Source organism: Colius striatus, chromosome 13, assembly GCF_028858725.1.
Source record: "Colius striatus isolate bColStr4 chromosome 13, bColStr4.1.hap1, whole genome shotgun sequence".
NCBI lineage: Eukaryota > Metazoa > Chordata > Aves > Coliiformes > Coliidae > Colius > Colius striatus.
This window is the reverse complement of record NC_084771.1, coordinates 1,390,567-1,415,866: the sequence shown is the minus strand read 5'-3', so window position 1 is coordinate 1,415,866 and position 25,300 is coordinate 1,390,567.

Sequence of the window (25,300 nt, the reverse complement as noted above, 5' to 3'; positions counted from 1 at the left end):
CCAGGCACTGGGACAGGAGCTGGGGGAAGGCATGCAAAGAAGGTGGAAGAAATGCCTGGCTTGTTTGGGGTGCTGGGGGGAGCTGGGCAAAAGTGCCCAAGCTTGAGATGAGGGACCTAGGGCCACTCAGCTCTCTGGCTGGTGGCCAAGCTCCTCCATATCCCTCCAGCTGATTTTCATGGTGACTGAGAATCACAGGATCTCAAGGGTTGGAAGGTGCAGCTGGTGGAGGCACACAGAGGGGCTTTGCAGGCAGCCCCATGCTGTGCCAGGTTTGGACATTGCACAGTGGGGCAGAAGCTGGGGGGCTGTCAGGCCCATGCCAGCCTTCAGGATGGTACATGTCACATCTCCCCAAGGGACATCCCAGAGTTGGCTGCAGGAGCACTTGGGGACAGAGCCTGCCTGGAGCTGCTGTGGGGCTGAGCTCTTGCTCACAGACACCCTGCACTCAGCTGTTCCTCCAGCCCAGCTCAGCTGCTGTGGGCAGATCTGTGGTGCCTCAGCAGCCCCAGGTCACATTCTCTGCCTTGCAAAGGGCTCCTGCTGATCCCCATTGCTGGGAGCTGCTGCAGGGGCTTAGTGTGGTGTGATGGCCTCAAGGGCTTCTGCCACCTGGTGACATGGGTCCAGGGGGCAGAGCTGCAAGGGCTCAGCTCTCTGCCCTGAGAAGGCTGTCTGTGAAAGGAGTGCTGGTGAGCCATGGAGGGGATGGCAGCTCCCTGCATCCCACCTGCCCCAGGGAGCAGAGCTGGGGGAGGGGGGGATGTTACCTACCCAAAGCCAATCTCACCTTCTGAACACCAAACCCAGAATGTATGGTTAGTCAGGGAAAAGCTTTTACCAATCCAAACTGCAACACCCAGCAGTTGTTATTAGTCCAGTTACAGTGATGCCCACACTGACAGGCTGTCAATCCTGCAATCGATACCTAACAGATGCCATCAGCAGTGCTGCACTTACAAGCTGCTCTGCAAGCAAAACCCTGGTTTTCCCTTATGCCTCTGGCTCTGGGCTGCCCCTGAGTGCCTGGAGGTGCAGGTGGTGGGGCAATTAGCCTTCACCCTCCTCAGCTCTTTGCCAATGTGCTTTTGCTGTGTGTGTGTGTGTGGTGTTTATTCCTCCTCTCACTTGAGCCCACTCAGGGCTGGGTTTGTGTGTTTTCCAACAGGTCTCATGCTCAGCTCTGTGTCCACTGGTCTGTGAGTTCACATTGCATCTGACTTGACTGCATCTGGTGCCCTGCACGTACACAGGACATCTGCTCTCTCATGTTTCTCTTAGCCCTGGGAGGGGTTTTGCTCAGCTCCCAAACTTGCATTGGGATCTGTGAGATGTGAGTAGCTCTGGGGTCCTTGACATCATCTTGGAGGTTTATTGTGCAGCTTATTGAGGGGCCTCAGGTCATTCACCTGCTGTATAAACAGGTGTTTATACTCCACAATGGACCTTCTGTACTCCCCCCCCTGCCCTGGCAGTCACTTCTCCCTCCTCCCCAGGCTCTGGTCCCTGGCTGAGGGCTGTCCCAAGCATCTGTCCCTGGGCCACTCCTCACATCCTCAGTGGGCTCATGAGTTGCAAGGGCCCAGGCTTGGCTCATGCCCAGCTCCCAGCCTGTGTAAATGATTCTTGTGTGCTGCTGCAGGCTCTGCTCCCAGCCAGAGCCAGTGCATGGTTTGCCCTGGGCTGTGCCAGTTGTGGTCCCTGCATGGGTCCTGCCCTCCAGAAAGACTGGCAGGAGCAGGACAAGTTCCATGTGGAGCTGCTTCATCATGCTCAGGGCTGGAAGAGGACCCAGCACCTAGGCTCTCCTGCCTGCTCTGCAGCTCTCCTTGAGAAAAGGCTTCAGGAGCCCTGCCAGCTCGCCACGCTTTCCCTGCCTGCTTGCCTGGGATACACTGAGTCTAATTCCTCCTCAGCTCCCTGTGATCCCTGCAATGCTCCTAAATTTGGGGCTGTTCTATATCCTGCTACCTGGGTAGTGTCTGTTCTGAGATTTCCTGCTGTGGCCACCTACTGCAGCATCTCCCTGGCAGTAGATTGAATTGCAAGGCTTCTCCTGTGCAAAGTCCTGCCTTGTGCTGGTGCTCTCTGCTTTCTGCTAGTGCACTGGCCTTGAACAGAAAACCCCATTAGGAAAATACAAACACAGTGTGGAATGCAAACCCTTCGATGTAGGCAGGAGGTAAAATGTGGCCTGACAGATCCTTTGGCTTGTCAGAGCCCTGGAGTGATGGGTGCCAGTGGGCTGCTGTCTTTAGAAATGACCTGTTGTGAAAGACAAATTGAGGGGAAATGTCTCATGAACAAAAAAAACCAACCCAACCAAACCCAAACCTGCAAAGCAGCAGTTTATGAATATCCTTCAGCTGCAAATGCAATGGCAAAGGCTCCCTGTAAGCTGACCTTGGCTTGATTGCTTTCTGTCAGACTCCAAGGGCATAGCTTGTGCTTGCTGTGAGGACTCAGACTGATGGACCTGCTTGCATGGACTGGGATTCCTTTTCCCTTCTCCAACCTCAGATCTTGGCCTGGGAGGACAGCCAGGCTCTGCTGCTGCTACACCTCAGGCTGAGACACTTTCCTAGCTGCTCATCAGTGCAGCTCTTGCTCCAGCACAGGACACTTTGTGTTGGTTTGTGCCACAGCAGCTCGTGGCTTTGCCAGGCAGCGTTGGGCATGCTGGGTGCTGCCATGCTCCTGGCTGGGTCTGCACCCTCCCAACCCTACAGATGGGTGCAGGGGAGGGAGTCTGGTCAGCTGGAGGGGCCCTGGGCTAAGCTCAGCTTCTTCAAAGGCACTGCTGGAGCGAATCCCAGTGCCTGAGGCCTCCCCTCCCCATGGCACTTCACTGCCTTCATGGAATGGAATGGAATGGAATGGAATGGAATGGAATGGAATGGAATAGAATAGAAAGAATGGAATGGAATGGAATGGAATGGAATGGAATGGAATGGAATGGAATGGAATGGAATGGAATAGTAGGGTTGGAAGGGACCTTTAGAGATCATCTAGTCCAAACCACCCTGCAGAAGCAGGTCCCACCTAGATGAGCTGACATAGGATTAGGTTGCATAAACCCTTACCCTTCCTTCCCAGCCTGTTCTGTTTCTGGAGTGGGTCAGCTTTACACTGTGGGATCTTCAAAGAGTTACTGAGTTGTATTGATGTTGTGAATGTTCTCTGCAAACTCAGGGAAGTTGCCAGATGAATATTTGATGAGGCTAATTAAGGCTGAGCTCCTGCCACACTCCTCCTCCCCCTTCTCTCTGTTCTCTCTGCAGTGGGGATGTTTGCTTTCCTGACACATCCTTTCCCCACAGCCCTTGTCAGGCTGGCCACAAACCAGATGTGGCCTGTGTTGGGGCACAGCAGCTTTTAGAACAAGCAAGTCAGCCTGAGGAGCCTGTGAAACCATGATTTGCTGTGGGGCAGGTGTCTGTGCCACCTTCCTGCATTCGTATTCTCATCTCCTGGTTTTCTCCTGGGGCTTGCTATGAAGCCACAGATTTTTCAGGGTCTTGGTTCTGCACAGGTGAGACTGAAGCTCATTTCAGCCTTTGGCTGCTGTAGCTGTTAGTTCAGACAAGAGCTGGTGCTTTTGGGGAAGCCTGGAAGGATTTCCTCACCACATGGGAGCTGCTCTCAGGCAGTTAAGCTGGAAGTTACTCGTGACAACTGCAGCGTTTCACATGGTGTGAACTTGGGAGGCAGGAGAGGGAAAAGCTGCTGGGACCATCTCACTGAAGGTGACACATGTCTGAGAAAGTGAGACTCATGCCCCGAGGCTACAGAGCTTTTCCATTCCATCACACAGCAACATTGGAGGTGCCAAGGAGCTCACAGTGGAAACAAGGGCAATAATGAGCTGTTTGAAGGGGAGGAGAGGCTGCATTTGGCACAGCAGGATCTGACTCTTCTCACCTTGCTCTGCTGCTGGAGATGGGGCAAGAAGATGTGAGAAGAGGGATCTGGTGAGTGCCTGGCTCCTGCTGGAGCCTGGATGGAGCATCCCCCTGGGACAGCAATGGAGTCCAGTCAGCACTACCCATCCAAGCCTCAGTTCTGCCTGGGAGCACAGCAGAGAGCACCAAGCAGGGCTGCAGTGAGGCTCTTGCATGGGAATTGCAAGGATGCACCTTCACAGCCCACCAACTTGCAAAGAGCATAAGAATGGTGGGTTTTAGAGCACTCAAAGCCACACATAAACCCTCTTTGCATCCCATCCCTTTTTTCTGACCTTCCCCAAAAGCCATCAGGGCCTCTTAAAGGTTTTGCCCTTTGCAGTCTCACTGTTTGTCCCAGTTTTGACTGGGACAGAGTTAATTTTCTCCCTAGGAGCTGGCACAGGCTGGTTTGGATTTATTGTGAGAAGGATGCTGATAGCACACTGAGGTTCAGTTGTTGCTGTGGAGTGCTTATCCTAAGCAAAGGGTGTTTCAGTTTCCTGTGCTCTGGGGATGAGGAGGTACACCAGAAGCTGGGAGGGAGCATGGCCAGGAGAGCTGAGCCCAGCCAGCCACAGGCTGTTCCATGCCCTGGGCCATGATGGGCAGTGTGTGACCTGGGGGAGCTGCTGGGGAGCTGCTGGGACATCGCTCAGCACCTGCATCGGGCACCACTTGCCTTTCCTGTGGTTTTAATTCACTCTCTTGTTCTCTTCCTTTTCATTGCTATTATTATCCCTATGCTTTCTTTGTATTTGAATGATGAAACTGCTCTTAACCCTTGTATTTCACTTGTATTCAGTTCCCCCCAGCAAGTGGCTGCGTGGTGCTGGGCTGTTGTCTGGGGTTCAACCACAACACTGGTGGTGTCTTTTCACTGTGAAGGCAATTTCCAACTGGACTGCTGAGACTACAACATGGAGACAGTTTTTACTGGGAGCAAGGCTCTGGACACTGTCTCCCACAACACCCTCATCAGAAAGCTCAGGCAGTGTGGGCTGGATGAGTGGAGGTGAGGTGGATGGAGAACTGGCTGAATGACAGAGCCCAGAGGGTGCTGATCAATGGCACAGAGTCAGGTTGGAGGCCTGTGGCCAGTGGAGTTCCACAGGGATGGGTTCTGGGGCCAGTCTGGTTCAACATCTTCATCAAGCACCTGGATGAGGGGACAGAGGGACCCTCAGTGAGTTCCCTGCTGGTACCAAACTGGGAGCACTGGCTGATTCCCCAGAGGCTGAGCTGCCAGGCAGTGAGAGCTGGACAGGCTGCGAGTTGGGCACAGAGGAACCTGCTGAGGGTCACCAAGGGCAGGGGCAGAGTCCTGCAGCTGGGGAGGAACAACCCCCTGCACCAGGCCAGGCTGGGGGTGACCTGCTGGAGAGCAGCTCCAGGAGTCAGACCTGGCAGTGCTGGCTGATAAGAAACTGCCCATGAGCAGCAATGTGGCCTCGTGGGCAAGAAGCCAACGGCAGCCTGGGGGCATCCAGCAGAGTGTGGGCAGCAGGGCCAGGGAGCTTCTGCTCCCCCTCTGCTCTGCCACAGCTGCTGAGGCCTCAGCTGGAGTCCTGTGCCCAGTTGTGGGCTCCCCAGCTGCAGAGGGACAGGGAACTGCTGCAGAGAGGCCAGTGCAGGGCCACCCAGATGCTCAGGGGACTGGAGCATCTTCCCTCTGAGGAAAGGTTTCTACCACACAAGGCTGCTGGGACTCAGGGCACCTCTACAGTGCTTTGTCCTCCTGGATACCATCCTACAGGAAAAGCTGCAATGAAAACCCCCTGAGGTTTTTCCAGAGGTTATCACCATGCTGGTTATCCATCTCCAGTGCTGGGAGGGGTTTCAAGTCTGGTAGTTCCCTTGGCTATATTGTCATGGAGCTGCATGTTCCCACTTCAGCCTTTGTCGGTGTTCCTGGGAGCGTCGTCTCACAGTGCTTGGTGGGGTCAGGGTCTGGGGAGTCCTGGTGGTTCTCTGAGGCCTGTCTCACTCAGGAAGGGCACTGGTCTTTCTGCTGCCTTTCCAGGTGAGGCCACACTCTGTGTGTGTCCTTGCTTTGCTTTGCCTGGAGAGCAACAAGGTGCTTAACACTTACAAGCCCTCCTTAAGGAAACTGGGGTAGACCCAGGAGGCTGACATTTGCTGAGGATCCAGACTGACCTTCTGGCCAAGATCTGGGTTTCCAACCCCACCTTACTCACCACGTGTAGCTGTGGTGGCTGGTGATGGGTTTGAGCCTCTGTTAGTGCCCCAAGCCCAGTTCCTCAGCTGTGGGTGAGTCAGGCTCTGACTGCCAGCCTTCACAACAGCTGGATGTCCCAGTGTTTGGATGTCACTCTTGATGTCCTATGTGCACACTAAGCACCTGCTTCAGTGCTGTCCAGACATGGGGGCTCCCACAGAAGTCTGAAAACATGGGACAGACCCTTTTCAAGGGTTTCAGCCCTGCCAAAGCTCTGGGGAGGGATGGCTGGGCAAGCTGGGCATCCATCAGCTTAAACCCTCTGGAAAGTGGCTGTCTGCTGGGTAAGGAGAGGCTGTATTCACCTGCTCTGAGACAGAGGATCCTTCTCCTTGGCCTTGCTCTGCTGGCCACCACATGGCCCACGTCAGTGCTGATGAGCTGATGAGCCAGGGTAAGTGACAGGGCTTTGTTCCTGGCCTCTCTATTTCCCAGCACGCTTCTAAGGCCACAGAAGGTGAAAATCAAATGAGAGCAGCTCTGAGGGCACAACTGCACCCTCCCCCTTTGCTCAGGCTTTCTTTTCTCCTTTCACCTGCCTTTCCCTGTTCCCTGATCCAGCCTGGTCCAGAGAGCTGATGTTGCTGTCACAGATGCCCTTAGCTCTGAGGGTAAGGCTGGCATTTGAGATTCAGAGATGGCATCAGGACCGAGGTTCTAACTAACCTCTGATAAGGTGTGTCACATCAGGAGTTGCAGGGCAGAGGGTCCAACATCACAGCTGCTGCCTGATTTATATGTATCCCCTTCTCAGGGGATGCTCCAACCCTGCCAAGGAGGTTTCTTCTTGCCAGAAAGCAGGTCTGTGTGCTGGCCTGCTCCTCTGCCAGCCCCTGCCAAGGAGCCACACGGGCACTGCAGGCTGCCACAGGCTTCCTTGCTTGCTGTCCCTCTGCCGTGGTCTGGCCCAGCCAGCACAGCAGCACCACGACAGTCTCTCGCTCGGTGCCCCCATCCACCCCCACCCTTGTCAGGATGGCAGAGGCCCCAGTGAAATGGTAGCAAAAAGAGAAGCAAGGTTGTTGTGGATTGAGACAAGGGCAGGGAGGGCTCGCTGTCAGTTATGGTTAAAGGGTAAGACAGACTCCAGCACTCGACTGAGAGAGGAAAGCAGGAAAGTTTATTCAACAAGAAACAGAATGGAATAAAAGCAAAAAGGGAGTAGGATGATGAGAAAATCACAACCAGCACTTTAAGATCTCCCTCCCCCATCCCTCCTTTCTTCCTGGGCCCAGCTCACTGCTCCCCAGATCTCTACCTCCTCCCCCCTCAGCAGCTCAGGGAGGCAGGGACTGGGGGATGTGCTCAGTCTCTCACAGATGGGCTCTGCCACTTCTCTCTGCTCAGATGAGGACGACTCCTGGCATCCTTCCCCTGCTCCAACACGGGGTTCCTCCCCCGGGACACAGTCCTGAACCAACTTCTCTGGTGGGGGTTGTTCCCAGCAGCTGCGGCTTCTGCCCATACAGGGTCCCTCACACGGGGGACAGTCCTTGGGGAATATCTCAGGCGTGGATTCTTCAACACGGTTGCAGTTTCTGCAGTTGCAGGGTCCCTCTCTCGGGACAAGGCCTCTTCTGGGCATAAGCTGAATGAGCTGCTTTGTCGTGGGTTCCTCCCCACAGTTGCAGCTGTGGATATTGGGTCCCTTCCTTGGCACACGGCCTCCTCCTCTCTTTCATCACTGACCTTGGAGTCCGCGTGGTTGTTTCTCTCGCTGTTCCCACTCCTTGCACCACCACCAGCCAGAAGGAAAAGAAAAGGCAGAGAAGGAAGAAGATGGAGGAAGATGGAGGAAGAAACCTCCTCTTCTGGCTTCTTCTCCAAAAGTGATGGTGGAGGCGGCTCATTGGCTCAGCCCCGGCAGTGGGTCTGGCTCAGAGCTGGGGAGAGTTGTGAGCAACTTCTCACAGGAGCCATCTTTACAGCCCCTTCCCCCTTACGAGAAGAAGCTATCATGCCAAACCACGACACCCTCCTCATGAGGGAAGGGCAGACATGAAGGCTGAGGTGAGCTACACGCTGTAGAGCAGGGCAGATGTGCTGCAGCACATGGAGGGACAGGCAGAAACGAGCACACAAGTATTAGATGGACAGATTAGAACGAGGGATCAATAAGCTGAGGCTAAAGATAGCAAGGGAGTTGCACAGAGGGCTGCTGACAGAGAAATAGATGTTGCAGCCAGCAAGACCCTTGAATGAGAGCAACATCAGACGAGAGACACGAAGCTTTGAGAAGGGTCATTTTAAGTGCACTTCACTGCCAGGCCAGGGTTAGCCAGACAATACCTGTTCAGTGCTTCCTTTTTAACTCTCCTTGTTTTGAAGCCTCTGAGTGCTGGGATGGGAGCAGCTTCACCAGCCCCAGGCTCAGCTGCTGCAGAGACCTCTGTGTTCGAGTCAGTCTGCTGCCTGCTTTGAAAGGACCCTTTCACAGGCACCAGCTTTGCTTGGAGCAGCCTCGTGGAGGTGGGTTGTGCAGCTGCTGCTCTCACAGGCTCTTGATCAAATCACATAATTGTTTAGGTTGGAAAAGACCTTTAAGGTCATAGAGTCCAACCATTAACCCAGCACTGCCACTGCCACCACTAACCCATGTCCCTGAGCACCTACATGGCTTTTAAATACCTTCAGGGGTGAGGACTCCACCACCTCCCTGGGCAGCCTGGGCCAGGGCTTGGTAACCCTTCCAGTGTAAAAAACATCCTAATATCTAATATAAACCTTCCCTGGTGGCTGTGGCCTGAGAGAAGATGATGGAAGGAGTGGAGCATCTGCCTTTTGCTGAAAGGCTGAGGGAGCTGGGGCTCTGCAGCTTGGAGAAGAGGAGCCTGAGGGGTGAGCTCAGGAATGGTTCCAGATGCATCAAGGGTGGGTGTGAGGAGGCTGGAGCCAGGCTGTGCTCAGGGATGGCCAGTGACAGGACAAGGGGCAACAAGCTGGAACTGAAGAGGTTCCAGAGAGACACAAGGACAAAGTTGTTCCCTGTTGAGGTGAGGGAGCACTGGCAGGGGCTGCCCAGATGGGCTGTGCAGGCTCCTTCTCTGGAGACATCCCAACCCAGCTGGTTCCTGAGTGCCCTGCTCTAGGTGGTGCTGCCCTGGCAGGGGGGTTGCACTGGGTGAGCTTTCCAAGCCCCTTCCAGCCCTTGAGGTACTATGAGTCTGTGTGAACTATGTGCTGTGTAGCCACATTCCAGGTTTAAATCCAGCTTCACCCTAGTTGAAACCTGCCTTTCCCTCAAGCCTGCCACTGCCAACTGCAGAGTGGCAACTGAGATGCAGAACAAGCAGCAGTGGGGTGCTCAGAGCAGGGTGTCCTGCAGGAGAGATGTTAATGGGGGGAGGATTTGGTGGAGTAGGGTGTAAAGGCTTCCCAAGTGTTGATTCCTGGCAGGTTGACTTGTTGCTCTAAGCCTGCAGTTGGCTGAATGGGTTTGTTTTTTACCAGCCTGATGACCAGTGAGCTTGTCAATGTGTCTCTGAGGCACTCCAGCTGTCCTCATTGGGACCTTGTCCCCCTGCTATTCACAGCACAGGGCTCTGCCTGACAGCCAATTAAGTCTGAGGAAGACTCATACCCTGGAATTACTTCTTAAGGGCTGGTCTGAGGAAGGGGTGTTCAGCAGCTTCAGCTGTTGCTCATTTCCTCTGGTTACTAATTAGGCAAGATAGTTCCTATCTCCCTCCTGCTCTTTGGGTGTGTGCTTAACCCTTGTGAAGCCACTGAAGGCAAGAGCAGCTCACACCTTCTCTTCATGCATCCAGGAAGAACAGGCATCCCCTGTGGCAGCTGGGATGGAGGCATCTTCTCCGGCTCTGCAGGCTCCCTGCTCAATCATCTCCTCCACAGCAGAAGAGACAGAGCCTCTGACTTCTCTGACCTGCAGCCTGAGGTGGGGACTCAAATCCTTTTCATGCCAGAGAAGTGTTTGCAGAGGTGCTGGGGAGAGGTGATAAAGGGAGGTGGCTGCAAGTGCTTCTCTGTCGAGGCTCAGGAACTGTGGAGAAGCCTCCAGCTCCTCCTGTCTGATGGAGGCACAGGAGCCCTCCCAGAGTGTGCTGACATCTCATGGCCCCTGTCCCTGGAGCCCTGCACCCTGGCTGGCCTCTCTGTGAACCCAGCAGGGCTGGAAGGCAAGGAGGACTCAGAGGGGTTCATCTGCTCCAAACCTAACCTGAAAAAAGAGAGAAGGCAGATGTGAAGCAAGAGACCAAGGGACTGATTCATCCAGCAGTGACTCAGGTGCCCTTCCAGGAGACCAGGAAGGTGATTGTGGAGTGGCAGGAGCAGGGGCTGGGTGAGCTGCAAGAGGGGAGTGAGCTGTCCTGCCTGGGAGATGCCTCCCTGTCTGAGCAGGGCTGGTTTGCCCCAGCACAGCCCTTCCTGAGGGAGATATCTGTGCTCAGGGTACTTTGCTCGACAGGCTCACAGCAATGGGTGCCCTGGAGCCATTTATCAGTCCCAGTGCAAGTGTAATGGGCAGCTGGTGAGCAGAAGTGGAGCAGTGTTTGCAGAGGGACGTGCAGGGAGCTCTGCCTTGGCCCTTAGCAGTGCTGCATTAGTTATGACAAGAAGTAATTCACAGGGCTAATACCAAAGGCTTGTTTCTAACAGCTGGGGAAATCCCAGCTTGCTCCTGGAAGCAGAAAGCAATGTCTGGCTCTGCTTCTGAACCAAGTGCAGCTCCCACAGCAGAGTGTGTGGGGTGTGCTGGGGATGCTGGGCTGGCTGGGGACACTGGGGGAGGGCTGCACCCCATCCTGGCCCGTGTACCCCCCAGGGACATTGTGGCTTTCCCCAGCCCTTGCCAGCCTGTACAAAGAGCCTGAGGGAGCCAGGGCAGGAGGCAGCATCTTCTGTGGGTCCAGGCACTGCTGGTGTTGGAGAGCAGAGAGCCAGCCAGCTTGTTCTCTGGTGTTCCCTGCACACCCTGCTCAGGTCCCTCTACCTCTCCCCTTGCTTTCTCCCAGTTGGTTCCAAAGATTGATTTCCTCTCTTCATTTAAGCTTGTCAGTTGGGCAGTGTGTGGAGCCTGAGCTCTGCAAGGGATCCCACAGGAGTGCTGCTGGGCAGAGGCAGCTCCGGCTCAGTCTCTCCCTGGCAGCTCTGTACTTTGTCCCATCTCTATCTCCTCTGTCTTTCCTTCAGGCCATTCATTCCTCCCTCCTTTCTCCCCATTACCTGCTCTTTCACTTCTTCCCACATTGATATGGATAGATGCTTGTGCCATTATTGTCCTTCAGCTTTCACTCCCCTCCCTGGTGTTTGCTGTGTTCTTCTGTACTGCTCTTACACCGTGTGCCCTCCATCCACCAGCTCACTCAGGAGCCCTTCTCTGCTCACTTTCAGCCTTCTGGCTTAGCTCCCACATGGTGAGTGACCTTGTGCAAGTCTTTTTGCCTTTTCCTGCCTCAGTTTCCCCACCTACAGGGAGAAGACAGTGACCCCATCCCACAGCATGGGATGGGTTATGTGCTGTAGGAGCTTGTCCCCTTGTCATGGGATTGTGTGGAGCTGTTGCTGGTAATGGGGAGCTGTCATGGTGGTTCCTCCATGAAGCTCCTTTCCCTGGCTCTGAGTCAAACTCAGCTCAGGGGCTGAGCCCATTGGACACCTCCACAATCACTTGGTAAGAAGAAGCTGGAAGAGGAGGGTTGTTCTTCCTGGGAAGTGGTGAAAGGAGTGGGATGGGAGGACACACTCCTTCACAGCCCTGGCCCTTTGTTTGGGCTCATTCCAATACTCTGTGCATTTACATCTCAACAGAAACACAAGCTGAAGGGATGTGGGGGACAAGCCCTGTCCCTGACCACTGACTAGCTGAGGAGTCCCCATGAGCATCCAGAGTGGGCTGAATGCTGGTGACACCCCCACATCACCAGTCACACGCTGGGACCTGCCACAAACCTGACCCTGGCTGGAAAAGTAACCATAAAAAAGCTTTCCAGGGAGAACAAGAGCAGCTGGGAAGCTGTGTGATGCCACCTCTGAGCTGCTGATGCAGACTGAGGGTCTACCCAGTGCCCCATAGACTGCCCTGCCTGGGATTGTAACCCTGTGCACCCTGATGGAGGTGAACTTGCTGTAGCAGGGGGCTGGACTGTTGCTCTATTTGCATTTCTCTCTTTTGGGCTCCCATCATGCTCATAGTTTTATCAAGGCTTTCCTGGAATCACAGACTTTGATAGTTTTATGCCTTGGCCCTTTCCAACTGTTGAGCCCTCGATGGGCACTGGAAAGAGCTGAGCCTGAGCTCTGCATGCTGCACTCCCTGTTCCCCCTCCTGGAGGGCTCCAAGCTGTGCTCTGCTGGGTGATGGGCTGTGCACCCTCTGTCTGCTCCTCTTGCCTCCTGGCTTTGTACCAGTGTCAGACACCAGCAGCATGAGCTTACAAATGAAGACTTGGCATGGGTCACCCACCCTGCTGTGCAGGAGCCTGCTGGCACCTGCCCTTCAGCATCAGTCACCTTGTTCCAGGACTCACTTTGGGCTGGTTTTGGGTTCTCCCTCTGCCTGCATGTTTCTGCTTGGGTCACCATCTCCCAAGGAGCACCAGCACTAAGACCAGAGAGGTGAGACTACTCTAGTCCCTTTGTCCTTCTCTTTCAAGGCTCTAGGAGGATAAACCCGTTATGAGCTATAACCCTTTTAATCCTTCTTTGCACTGTTATCATCCTGCTCTGCAGCCCTGTCTGCTGAGATGGCCCAAGGAACAGGGCACACCTGGGACACAGGGATGTGTTTGCACAGATAAATCACCACCCTTGGGCTGTTCCCATCCAAGGCAGGAGATGTTTCAGAGGACACCAGGACAGCCCCAAGCACCAGCTCTGTTGACAGAGGAGAATGCAGCAGGTCTCACCTGGAAAGTGGCTGTTTGAAGAGAGGAGTGCAGCACAGCTTGGAAGTGCTTCTGTCTGGAGAGTGGATGTTTACCCAGGGGAATAGTGTGCTCACCTTGCCATTGGAGCACTAAACAAATGTTTGCCCAGGTAAGAGCAGATCCCCAGCTCAGCTGTTGCATCAGTGTGTGGCTCTGGGCTGTGCACACAGGGAGGCATTGCCTGAGCCAATGTTGTGGGTCAAGTGTCAGCAGGGGAGGTTCAGGCTGGGTGTGAGGAGGAATCTCTTGGCTGTCAGGCATTGGAAGGGGCTGCCCAGGGAGGGGCAGGAGTTAAAAGCCATAATGTATGTGCTAGGGAACAAGTTGCTTTTGATGTGATTTGTATTAGACAAATTCTCTCTCCCTCTTGTTCCAAGGGGACTTGCTGAAGAAAGCTCCTGCTGGAGCTCCTCTCCATTTGAATCAAACAAATGCCTTTCCACAGCACCAGGTTCCCCCCACACTTGTCTGAGGCTTTGGAGAAAGGTTTGGGGCTGGCAACTGGGTTTAACCCCAGTGCTCCTCATGCATCTGTGGGAGGTGGCAGCTGGTGCCTTTCTGCATCCAGCCATGGTAAATCCTGGCCACAAATACCCTGATAGTGAAAGGAGACCCAGCCCTGCCTTCCCACACCACTCCCACAGCACCATGCAGACACGGTGCCTGGTAGCCCAGTGCTGCTTCTGTGGCAGAGGGGAGAAGGAAAAGAGGAAGAGGCTGGCTTGGGGGGGCTGGGGATGTGTTGTGTGGGGTAAGGGCAGGAGCTGCAGCAGTGGGGATGGATGGGTCCAGAAGGGAAGGGCTGGTGCAGGGAGCACTGTGGCTGGCAGATGGGCAGCTTCCCCATTGCATGGCAGCCACTGCTTCAGTTTCAGAGTTTTATTAGTTGTTAGGCTGTTAACAGAAAAGGGACTCAGCTCTTTGCTGTCGGAGGGGGATGACAGGAACCACCCAGCTGCATGAGAGCTGTGCAGGGTTGTGAGACAGCCTACCACCTCCCTGGCCCTAATTGTGGCTGTTGCTGTGGTCCTTAGCAGGAGCAGCACCCTCCAGGAGCCAAAAGCCCCCCTCCACTCTGCCAGCAGAGTCTTTGCTGGCAGTGGGGGGGGGGTCAGAGGCAGGGCAGGGGTCTGACCCAGCCAGCCAGGTGAGCTCCTGAGGGCTGGTGTTGCAGCAAACACCAGTTGCTGCAGGGCTCAGAGGGAGCTGACTGCCAGCAGCAGGGCTGTGCTGAGGGGCTGCTGGGGTGGTTTTTGTGCCTGTGGGCTGGAGAGGAGGAGGCAAACCAAAATATTTACACTGTGCAATGTGCACTTGTTTTGAGCTGCAGCTTGGGCAGCATCCCAGCCCCTCCTTGTGGGCACAGAGACATTGCTCACCTGATTTTCTTTCTCTTGGAGAGCACCACGTGGCTGCTTGGCTGCAGAGGGGGAGAGACAGGCAGCTCCCATGGCCATGCTCAGGGGATGTGGGAGGCTGCAGGGGCTGTGGCTGCTCTTCCTCTGTCCCCTTGTGCCCCTGGCTGGAGCCTGGGGCCTCCTTCCATGCTGGCCCATGGGTGGTGGCAGTGACCCATCTCATGTGGATGCCAGGTTCAGGGGGAGGTTCCTCAGTTTGCCTTGTTGCTGCTGAATTCACCCTCCCCAGGTCCTTGCTGTGAAAGCTCTACCCAGCTGGCACATCTGCTGTGCCAGGACCCACAGGCTGGTGTGGGGCACAGGCAGAGTGCTGTGTGTGGGCTTTGCACAGCAGCAGCCATGGGATGCAGAGACAGATGAGAGGCTTGGAGAGGAGGCAGAGGTTTTGTGCACTTTGTGCTGGCAGGGAAAGGACCTGACAGAGCACTGGCAGGGGCTGCCCAGATGGACTGTGGAGGCTCCTTCTCTGGAGACATCCCAACCAAGCTGGTTCCTGTGTGCCCTGCTCTAGGTGGTGCTGCCCTGGCAGGGGGGTTGCACTGGGTGAGCTTTCCAGGTCCCTTCCAGCCCTTGAGACTCTGTGACTCTGTGAGAGGGGATATGTGACCTCAGCAGCCAAGTCTTTCAAGCTTTGGGTCCTTTTGGTGCCTCCTGCATTTGGGCTGCAGCAGCCTGATGGTGTCCTGACCCTCCTCAGTCTTTGGGAGAGATGCTGAGCCTGTCTGCAGTGACTCCTGTGTTATTTCCTCTCCATCCCTTTGCAGCTGGCTGAGAGCTGGTTCTCTCTGCTTGTGGCAGCCAGTGCTCAGCACAAAGGAGGGGCTCATTCTGCCATCACGCTGTACAATGACAGCATTCGATCTCCCAACCTGTGCAGCAGAGACAGCCCCTCTCATCCTGGCCCTGACAGCATTTAAGATGGTCATGGGTAACTAGCTTTCATTATTGCTCTGCTCATAAATCCTTCTCTTGATCTTCTTCTGGGCAGGCTCCTGCTGCCACCCACCCCGGGCCCCTCTGTCTCCAGCAGCAGGCAACCTCCCCCTGCTCCCCAGCTTCTGCTCTCATGCCCTTGGTACCTCGTCCCTCCCACCCATTTGTCGTGTGACAGGGACAAAGTGCAGGAGCAGGAGCTCTGCCTAGGCAACATTCCCTGCTGCTGCTCACATGCTTTCCATTTCCCCTCCACCCTTTGCCTCTGATGGCCAAAGGCAGTGAATTCCCTCTCCCAGACACTGCTCTCACAGCTCCTGTCCTGCCAGTCCCTCATGGTGGTTTGAGTGAAGGGCTCAGCCTTGCTGCCTGCACCCCCAGCCCAAAGCAGGGCTGGAGGAGGCAGGGCTCCATCTCATGCCCCAGGAGTTAAAAGCCATAATGTATGTGCTAGGGAACAAGTTGCTTTTGATGTGATTTGTATTAGACAAATTCTCTCTCCCTCTTGTTCCAAGGGGACTTGCTGAAGAAAGCTCCTGCTGGATCTCCTCTCCATTTGAATCAAACAAATGCCTTTCCACAGCACCAGGTTCCCCCCACACTTGTCTGAGGCTTTGGAGAAAGGTTTGGGGCTGGCAACTGGGTTTAACCCCAGTGCTCCTCATGCATCTGTGGGAGGTGGCAGCTGGTGCCTTTCTGCATCCAGCCATGGTAAATCCTGGCCACAAATACCGTGCCCCTGCCTAGGCAACATTCCCTGCTGGTGCTCACATGCTTTCCATTTCCCCTCCACCCTTTGCCTCTGATGGCCAAAGCCAGTGAATTCCCTCTCCCAGACACTGCTCTCACAGCTCCCATCCTGCCAGGCTGTGGTTCAGCCCCTCATCGTGGTTTGAGTGACAACTGGTACTTTATTCCATTTCCCAGCTCATTTTGGACATGTTGTTGGCTCTGGCTGCCCACTGCTTCAGCTGTGAGTGCTCTACCTGTGTTGAGTTCCCATGCAGGATGCATCTGTGTGCTATGAGAGCTCTACCATGCAAACCAACTGAAAAGGAAAGGCAACCAGCCCCTGGATAACCCCAGACCTTCTGGCCTGCTCCTCTGAGGTGGCAAATAAACATCCCTCAAGGCTTCTCATCGTTTCATTTCCAAGAGCATTGCTTTCTGCAGCCCTGTGACCCTAAAGGCAAGCTGGTAATGGTTTCTTTGGATCTAGGAGGGTTTCCTCATCCCTTGAGAGGTGATAACTCCACTCCTTTCTTTTCTCCAGGAGGAGGAGCAGGATGGACCAGTGATGGGAGCTCTACTGCCATATTGTGGGTTTGGGTAGGGGAAGACTCCAGTTTCTAGATGTTTAGGATTTAAAGGTGGCAATAAACCCCCTGCAGCCCCTCCAGGAGCTGGCTGGTGACAGAGCTGCTGCCTGACCTCAGAGCAGGATGGGAGAGGGCACTGGGGACTTCTCCCTTGGGACCCAGAGGAGAGCACAGGGGGTGGTTGGACTCCTCACCCCTGATACATTTGGGGTGATGCAAAGCAGTTTGCAGCCAGTTTTAATGGTTTGCTCTGGAGGTGGGATGGGGATGTGTGAGGCTGCCTGGCTGTGGGCTCCCAGCTGACCCTGGGGGTGCTCCTCCAGCCCAAGGAGCTGCCAGAGTTAAAAAAAGAGCTGAGGGAGGCACTGGAGGGGTCAAAATGAGAGACAGCACAGCAGAACAAAGCCATCACTTTGAAAGGCAGCCAAGTCTTGGCCAGCACAGACCACCAGCCATGGGCCATGCTGGGGATCCAGGGGAGCAGGTGAGGTGAAACAGCTACAGGTCAAGAGGAACAGTTTCAGAGAGGGTTTGCTGTGGGAAGTGCCGTGGCCAATGTTTGGGGCTGCTGCCCTGGGTGCAGGGCCAGCCCTGGCACAGTGTGAGGCCACTGGTGTGTGAAATGCAACTGAGGGTAGGAGCCAGTAGAAGGAAGAGCTGCTGAGCGTTAGATTTGGTGCATCCAAGAGCTGTTGGAGAGGCAGACCCCTTCCCTGGGCTCCATGGGGAACACAATCTCATCCACTCAGCTCACAGCTACTCCTGCCAAAACATTTGCATTTGGGGTACAGGCACCTGCCAACCAAATTTGAGTTGGCCTGAAGAGCTCTCTGTAGTGGCCAAAGAGCCACAGGAGATGGAGCCAGGCTGCTCTCCATCTGTCTGAGCTAGAGGCAGGGCTGTGACGTGGCCTTCAAAGGGGGGTGAGCCCCATGTCTGTTGCTCCTTGGGCAGCTGTGCCAGGCCTGGGGCAGCTGGCAGGTCCTGTCCCATCACCAGCAGCACAGGTAGAGGCACCTGTGTCTCTGGCACTGCTGTTCTCCCTGGCCCCTGCCAGCTGAGCTTGGGATGGCAGGCTGAAAGCAGAGAGGAGTCCTGTGTTCTGTAGGTGCCAGTTTAGAAGGAAAGCACCAATCCTGGGCCAATTTTCCAGTCCATTTGGTTTCTCTGTGGCTCAATGAGGACATTAAATGGAAGGCATCATATGCCAAGCTTGGACATCCCATCCCTGTGTGGAGAGGCTGGTGACGAGCAGTTCTTGGGCACGGGCAGAGGGGTAATCATCAGCAGAGCTGATGGAGTCTATCTGCAGTGAGGAACAGAGCCAGTGTTCACTGCAGGAGCTCATGGGCCAGTCTTTCCCCAGCCCTGGCCTGGGCTGGTTGGGTTTGGGACAGAGGATTTGATCTGTGGGCTGCAGAAAACTCTTCTGCAAAGGGACCCTACCCTGGGGCCATGGAGAGTAACCCAGGGGCAGCAGAGCAAGGGCTGCAGGTGTCTGGGCTGCCCCAGTCCAGCCCCAGGCTCTCTCTGCTCCCACCCAATGGACAAGGTATGTTTTTTCCCTGTACTTGGCTGCTTATTGACTAGATTCCCAATAAGATCACTGCAGGTCTCAAGCAAAGGTTCCTGAGTTAATCCCCCTGAACGTGATCATCAGAGGAAGCCTTGTGTTTGCAAAGCTGAGCCTTACACTTGCTGGGAGGTGAGCTGCAGCAGCTGGCACTGAATAATCATTCTCATTAACTTGCCTTTGTACCATTCTTTGCCTGATGAAAGGCTCTCTCCAAACCCCAGCCTTGAGGGGCTGCTCAAAAACAAAGCAGACAGACAAAGTGACAGGGAGGGACGGGACCAGGGAGGCTGGAAACTCTTCCATCTCCTCATCCCATAGAGAAAACTTAGAGGCAGAATATGCCCCAATCCCTGGTCTCTCCCGGGCCTGAGAGGACAGCCCAAGAGAGCTGCACAAGCTCCTGGGCCATGGCCATCTCTCCCATCCCTCCACCTGACTCCAGCAGAGACCTCTCACCGCTGTCCTACCTTGTCCTGCTTCCACCCCTGATGAGGAGCTGCCTCTTCACCTGGGGCTCTTGAGGCAAACTCTCCTGCATCAAATGTAAGCTCAGTGTTCAGGATGGGATGTTTTGTGGTACTTTTGGCCATCCCAGAAGCCCAAGCCACTGCAAGGGCACTCTTAGGCTCCAGTCCCTGCTGTGGGTCAGCAGTCAGGGTCACAGTCCTGGCTCTGCTACTGGTTTCAGTGGCATCAGTGGTGTGGGATCCCAAGGCTCACTGACTCCTTCTGCTTGGCTATGCTTAGACATGTCACCAACTGAGCAACCATGAGAAAGTAACTTCAGATTTCAAACTCAGACCTCAAAGTCAGTTCCTGAGTCCAGGCTCTGGTACAATCAGTGTGGCTCCAGGGTCTGTCAGGCATCTGCAGCTCCCACAGACATGCTGAGACCTCTCTTTGCCTCTGTGTCTCCACTTCCTAACAGCCCTTCTTTGCCTCCTGCCATCCCCATGACCCAGCCTCCTCCTGGCCTGCTCTGAGCTCCTCCAGCACTCAAAGGGTGGAATTACCTGTGGTCTGGTGCCATTTCTGCCTGCAAACAGGGAAATATTCCAACAGAGCAAATGCAGAGGGAGACTAAGGGCAGGATGGAGTAGCCCTTCCCCTGAGGAAGGCTCCAGAGGTAATGGGCAGAGAATGGAAGCGAGAGGTGGCAGGACAGGGAAGTTTCTGGCTGTGAGCCAGTGATGCAATGCACAAGGTTTGAGGAGATGTGGTCACACGAGAGTGGCTGAGAGAGGAAAGGGGCCTGGGTGCTGGAGAGATCCCTGGGAGATGTGTGGGAAGAAGCTGTGACAGAAGTTGTGAGGTGTTGGGGTTGTTTTGTGGCACAGCCAAAAGGGTCCTGTCCTGTCCACACTCTGCAGGTTGTTCCTGGGTGCCTGGGGACATCCCCCACCTCCTCTGCCAGTCCTCAGCCCTTCAGAGAAGCAAGATCCTTGGGAGCCCATGGTGAGGTGAAGAGCTGCCTGCCTCCTCCTGCTCTTGTGGCTGCTCATCCCTGGGACACTGAGCAGTTGTGACTTTGCTGTGAGCAATGGTGTGCTGCTGGCCCGGAGCACACGGCTGGGGAGGGTGCAGAGGGAGGAGGGATAGATCATTCCTAATTGAGTAGAGCAGAGGAAGCTGACCTGCAGACAACACAGCCACGAATCTGCAGACAATGGAGACAATGGCTTGTGCCATGTGGATTTACTGTCCTCTGGCTTTAAAGGCCTGACCTCCAGCACCCCTGTCCCCTCTTGCAAGGGAGGAAGGGCAAGGAGGATCTGCTGGGCAAAGCTCTGCTTTACAAGTGTCTCCCAGCTACCAGTCATGAGCACATGTGATTGTTCAGCCAGGTTTCCCTGCAAGGTGGTCACAGGTAATGGACAAGAAGGGGAGCAAACAGCATGGACCAGCAATAGATGGAGAGACACAATCTTCAGCAAGGTTTTCTCTGGAGAAAGCAAATCCATCTCAGGCCAGGAACATCATTAAGGAGCTCCAGAGGAAGCTGGTATCTTGAGGATGCCTTGGGGGAAGGTGAATACACCACCCTGCACAAAGGAGTGAGAAGTTGAACAGGAAGGTTTGTTAAGCCTTAGGCTGTTGAGGGGAAACTACCCTCCAGACTTTGCAGTGCTCCATCCCTGAGGCAGCAGGGCCCAGCTGAGTTGGAGGTAAATGCCACCTTCAGACTGCCCTGAAGGATCCCCAATCTCTTGCTGTCATTGAGACAGGGTACTGTGCTCTGCCAGCACAGAGGGAGGTGGTTCAGCCTCTGCCTTCTGCTCCATCACACCTCCTCCTTGCCGTGGCTGGCACTGGGGGATGTAGGTGCCTGTCGCAGTGGCTCCAGGGCTGCAGGGAGAGGGATGAGAAGCTGAATGTGATGGTAGAGCCTTTCAGTGGGGTTTCCACTCCTGCAGTGCCAGTCCCCACGTAGGAGTTGATGTGGGAGGGTTGATGCTGGTCACTCTGAAGCTGCAGGGCTGTAGTGATGGGTACCAGTTGCAGCCTGGCCCCTGCTGCAGACTCTTGGCTGTGCTCAGTACCAGCTAAGCACAAGAAGAAGACACATGTAGAAAAGAAAGGGGAGAAAGGGTTTCACTGCCTGGGAGTAGCCCTGTGAATATCAACCAGTGTCTCCATGGGCAGAGGCAGAAGCACAGCCCAGGTTTGCTTGAGTAACTCAGCTTTTCCAGGCAGGGTGTTTGTATGAGGACCTGGGAAAGGCATGTCTGGGCTCTGAGCATCTCACAGGGGCTGCCAGGGTCAGGAAAGCAAGTAGCAAGAGGGTCAGCATGTCAACAGGGCCAAACCAGCATCTTACCTGCAGGCTGGGCTATGTGTGCACGTTGTTTCCTTGCTCCTGTACTGCTGTGTGTTGTTCATCTCTCCTCTCTGCTCTTCCTTGGGGCAGGAACAGATCCCATGGAAGGAAGGACATGAACTCTCCCCATGCTGCTTCGTGTCAGAGCCCTGACAAAACACATCTCCTGCAGAAGGAAGGCAAGGTTTGCACAGGGCAGCACTGCTGGCTTTGCTGGGAGGGAAGAAGCAAGCCTCTGCCTGGCAGCTCCATGTTTGCCATCTGCTGAGTGCTAGGGAGGGAGAGGAGATGGGGACTGACAGGTCAAGCCTCTGGCTGGTGAGTATCTGCTCAGAGAAGGCACCAGGAGAGAGCTAAGGAGACCTTGAGGTGATCTGTAGTGCTGGAGAGTCTTCCTAAGGCAGAAGGTCCCCTCCCAACCCTTCTCTTGCTTTTGGCTGCTCCACGAGATGCCTCAAGACACATGTGGAAGGTTCAGGGGGTGATCTGATTGGCAGTTGAAGCTGTGTGTCAGCTGATGTGCCCTGATGTCCCCTGTGCACTGCCAGTGAGCCCATGTCACCTGCAACTCAGTGGTGCCCAAAGCTGCTCCATTTGCAAACTGCACAGCTCCTTCCATTGTCTTTGCCATGGCAGGTCCATTGCTGGGCTGCTCTCCTGCCCTTCCTGAGCAGATCCAGCTCCCTTCCTCAGCATCCCTCAGGGCCCTTCCCAATGCTGATGCAATTCTGGTCCTCAGCAGCTCTCCTTACCCAACCAAAGGGCTTCACCCAAATGATGGATGTCTCTGAAGCAGCTGAGGATGTGAACACAGGGATCTGTCTCTGTCACTTCCTTCAGTGAGGTGAGCTGTGATCATAACTCATTTGTGTATGCAACCAGAGTGTGTCCAGGCTCAGGCTGTGCCTCAGGGAGGCTGATGGAAAGCTACAGCCTTTGCTATGAGGTGGTGGGACAGAGCATGACTCCTGCTGGCACTGGGGATCAGTGTGCTGTGAGGGGGCTGCTCCTTGCAAAGGCTCCTGCAGCCCAGGCTGGGTTGGAATTGTGCCACTGAGGTGTCTGGGAGAAGCAACACTGGCAAAGGCTGGGCCAGGAAGAGCAGAGCAGCACAGTGCCTTGAGGGGTACCACATAAGCTGTGCTCTTCCTTAGCTGATGGGTACTGTCATGTGGATTCCCTTCTGCTCTGTGTCCTCTTCAGAAAAAGACCAAAACTCTCCTGTGGACCTGGAGCAACTGGGCTGAGTGGATCCACCAAAGAGGAGCTTCTGTCTTGTGGCTTCTTCACAGAGACCAGGCTGGTTCCATCAAGGGATGAGGGCAGGAAACATCTCCTCCCAAAGTAAGAGGGACCTATACACAGTGGGTATGGAAAATGATTTCCCTGCACTGCCAGCACAGGCTGGATCACCCTCAGGTGCAAAGGGAGCCATGGAGATGGGCTTGGCTAGAGAAACTTGTGTGTAGGCACCTCACCTGAGGGAGGATGAGTCCCACCTGCCATGCTTGCTCTGCAGTGCAAGAGCAGCCTCTGCAGCAGATGTGGGCACAGAGGCCCTACCCACAGCTACCACACAGCTGTGGTTGTGTGCTGTGGACACTCATTCTGTGCTCACAGACATGCTGACCACATGGTCAGGTGCAAAGAAGGATGCAAAGAAGGATGGAGAGGTCTTGGGGATGCAACCAGACACTCTGAAGTGGCAGAACAACAGGCTGGGCTTCATCTGGGGTCTCTGGGGAAGCTGCCCTAGCACAGGACTCTCCATCCCTAGCCATGGTTTGATGTAACTAGTCCCAGCTGCTGGCAAACTGCATATTCTCTCCCAAGAAAGAGTGCTAAGCAGCATAGAGCCAGCAGCTCTATGTGTGTGCATGTTTGCTTGTGAACTGAGTCTTGGGGGTCTGACACAGCCACTTATACGTGCTGAGCATCAGCTTGGAAGTGGCTGTCTGTTCCAAAGGCAGTGGAGCCCTGGGAGGGTGGCTGGGAGCAGGAGAGGATGTTTGGGAGCCCTGGGAGGGTGGCTGGGAGCCTTGAGAGGGTGGCTGGGAGCCTTGAGAGGATGGTTGGGAGCCCTGTGAGGGTGGCTGGGAGCAGGAGATTATGCTTGGGAGCCCTGTGAGGATGGTTGGGAGCCTTGAGAGGGTGGCTGGGAGCATTGTGAGGGTGCATGGGAGCCAGGAGTTACAGGTGCTGAGAGTGATCCCAGGGAGTAACAAGATCCATCTGAGAAACCTGAAGGCTGCTGCTCAGTTTGGAGATGACTTCAGGTCTTGCTGCCCCTCAAATGCCAGGCTGCATCTTCCTCAGAAGCATGCTTTGGAAATCCAGCTGTGTGTCACAGGGGACTCCTCTCCCATCAGCATCCCAACTTTGCTGCCCGTGGAATTGTGCACAGAGGATAACCACAAAGACAATCCCCTTCCTGAGAAGGAAGAGTGTCATGTCCAAAGGGATACCCAAGAGAAACAAGCCTTGGATCATTCTGCAAACTACTCCTCTTCCAGCAGTCCCAGCAGTGGCTGCTGTTGAGGATTTTACCCCCAGGCTTCCCACTGCTTTCTGCAAACGTTGTGTTATAAATATGAACTAAATGAGGGACTTCTGGCTTAAATCCTCCAACTTGGTGTTGCTTTGCTGCTTCCATTGGGGCTTTCTGGAAGAACACAGTGCCTAGCACACATTTCAGTGATAAGAAAATGCAGGAACCATCTTTTCTATCTCATTCTACCTCTGAAGGACTGGCAGCCTCACCAGAGAGCAGATTTTCACAGTACAGGCTACTGTTGTCTTGCCTGTCAGGAAGCCCCACCAAAATTCAGCCTCTCTGCTACTCTTGATGACATGATGGTGATGGTGATGCTGATCATTACTGATGGGCTTGGCCACCTTCTCCTGGATTTCTTTGACTTGATGCTTCCCATTGAAGAAATCTGCACAGAGCAGACCTCTCTCTCTCCCTCTTGATTTCTGACCCCCCCAACAGACCCTGCAGCACATCTGAAGAGTCCCTGAGAGTTTGTGCTCTGTGGGTTCCTGGACCTAGTCAGTGGAGGGCATATTTCTCCCTTATCTGCATCCCATTCTCCCTGCACAGCCCCATCAGCCTTGCCACACTGCAGGTGTGCTCCATTGTCAGTGGTGTTTATGGCTATCCCTGTTCACAGAGTGATGCTCTTGGGGTTCTTTCCCTCCCTGAGCTTGTGCAGGAGCAGGTGCCACCTCACAGAAGTGCAACCCTCTGTGCAAGCAAGTGAGGTTTTTGTTCTGCTCATTGCTGTTGTGCTTTCTGCATGTTATCTGGGTGCTGCACACACTTGTGAGGCTTCCCTGAAGAGTTTCCCTCCTAAGCAGGCAGAGGGAAGGAAGGCTGGGAAGGAGGCTGCAGCCTGCCTAAAGTGAGCATTTCTCTCCTTTGGTGGGGGTGGAAGTTCACCCAAGATGGTGAATGATTGGGAGTTATGCTGCATCTTCAATTACCTGCCAAACAGATGTATAAAATAACAACCTCACAGCAGCCTGAGCTGAAATGATTGGTCTTGGAAGCAGTTATTAATTCTTAATCACCTGCATGGTGTAGTAAGCTTGAGGACTGCTGCATTGTGTGAGGGATGAGCTAGCAGGCAGGGAGGCAGCATGAGGAGTGTGCACCCAACAGCAGATGCTGGAGGCTGCTGTGTGTGCCCTGCTGAATTTGAGGGGACAAAGCTTCACAGCAGAGTGAGAAGTGAAGCACTGATAGGGCAATAGTGACAAACTGAGCTTCTTGTGGCAGAGTGTGTGCAGCCTGGTGACTCCGGGGCTCCTGGTGCCAGGGGGCTTCTCCAGGGTCTGCAAGAGGGGTGATGCCCGGGCTCTGAGATTGCTCTGGGGTTGGGAAACTGTAAAGTCAGATCTCTGCTCCTTCTGCCCACTGCTCTCTGCTCCTCACACACGTGGGATGGCTGCTGCTGCCTCTCCCAGGAGTTCACCCACACACAGCCTGGCACGAACCCTCCGACACAGAGGATGGAGGAGCAGAGGGAGGTAAGAGGAGGGGAGCTGAAGAAGTTTTCCAGTGTTCCAGCTAAAAACTGGCAAACTAAAATCACCAGGGAAGCCCTTGGAAGATATCAGACAAGGAGGCTGAGCAGTTTCTTTGGATCCTGTGGAATTCAGCA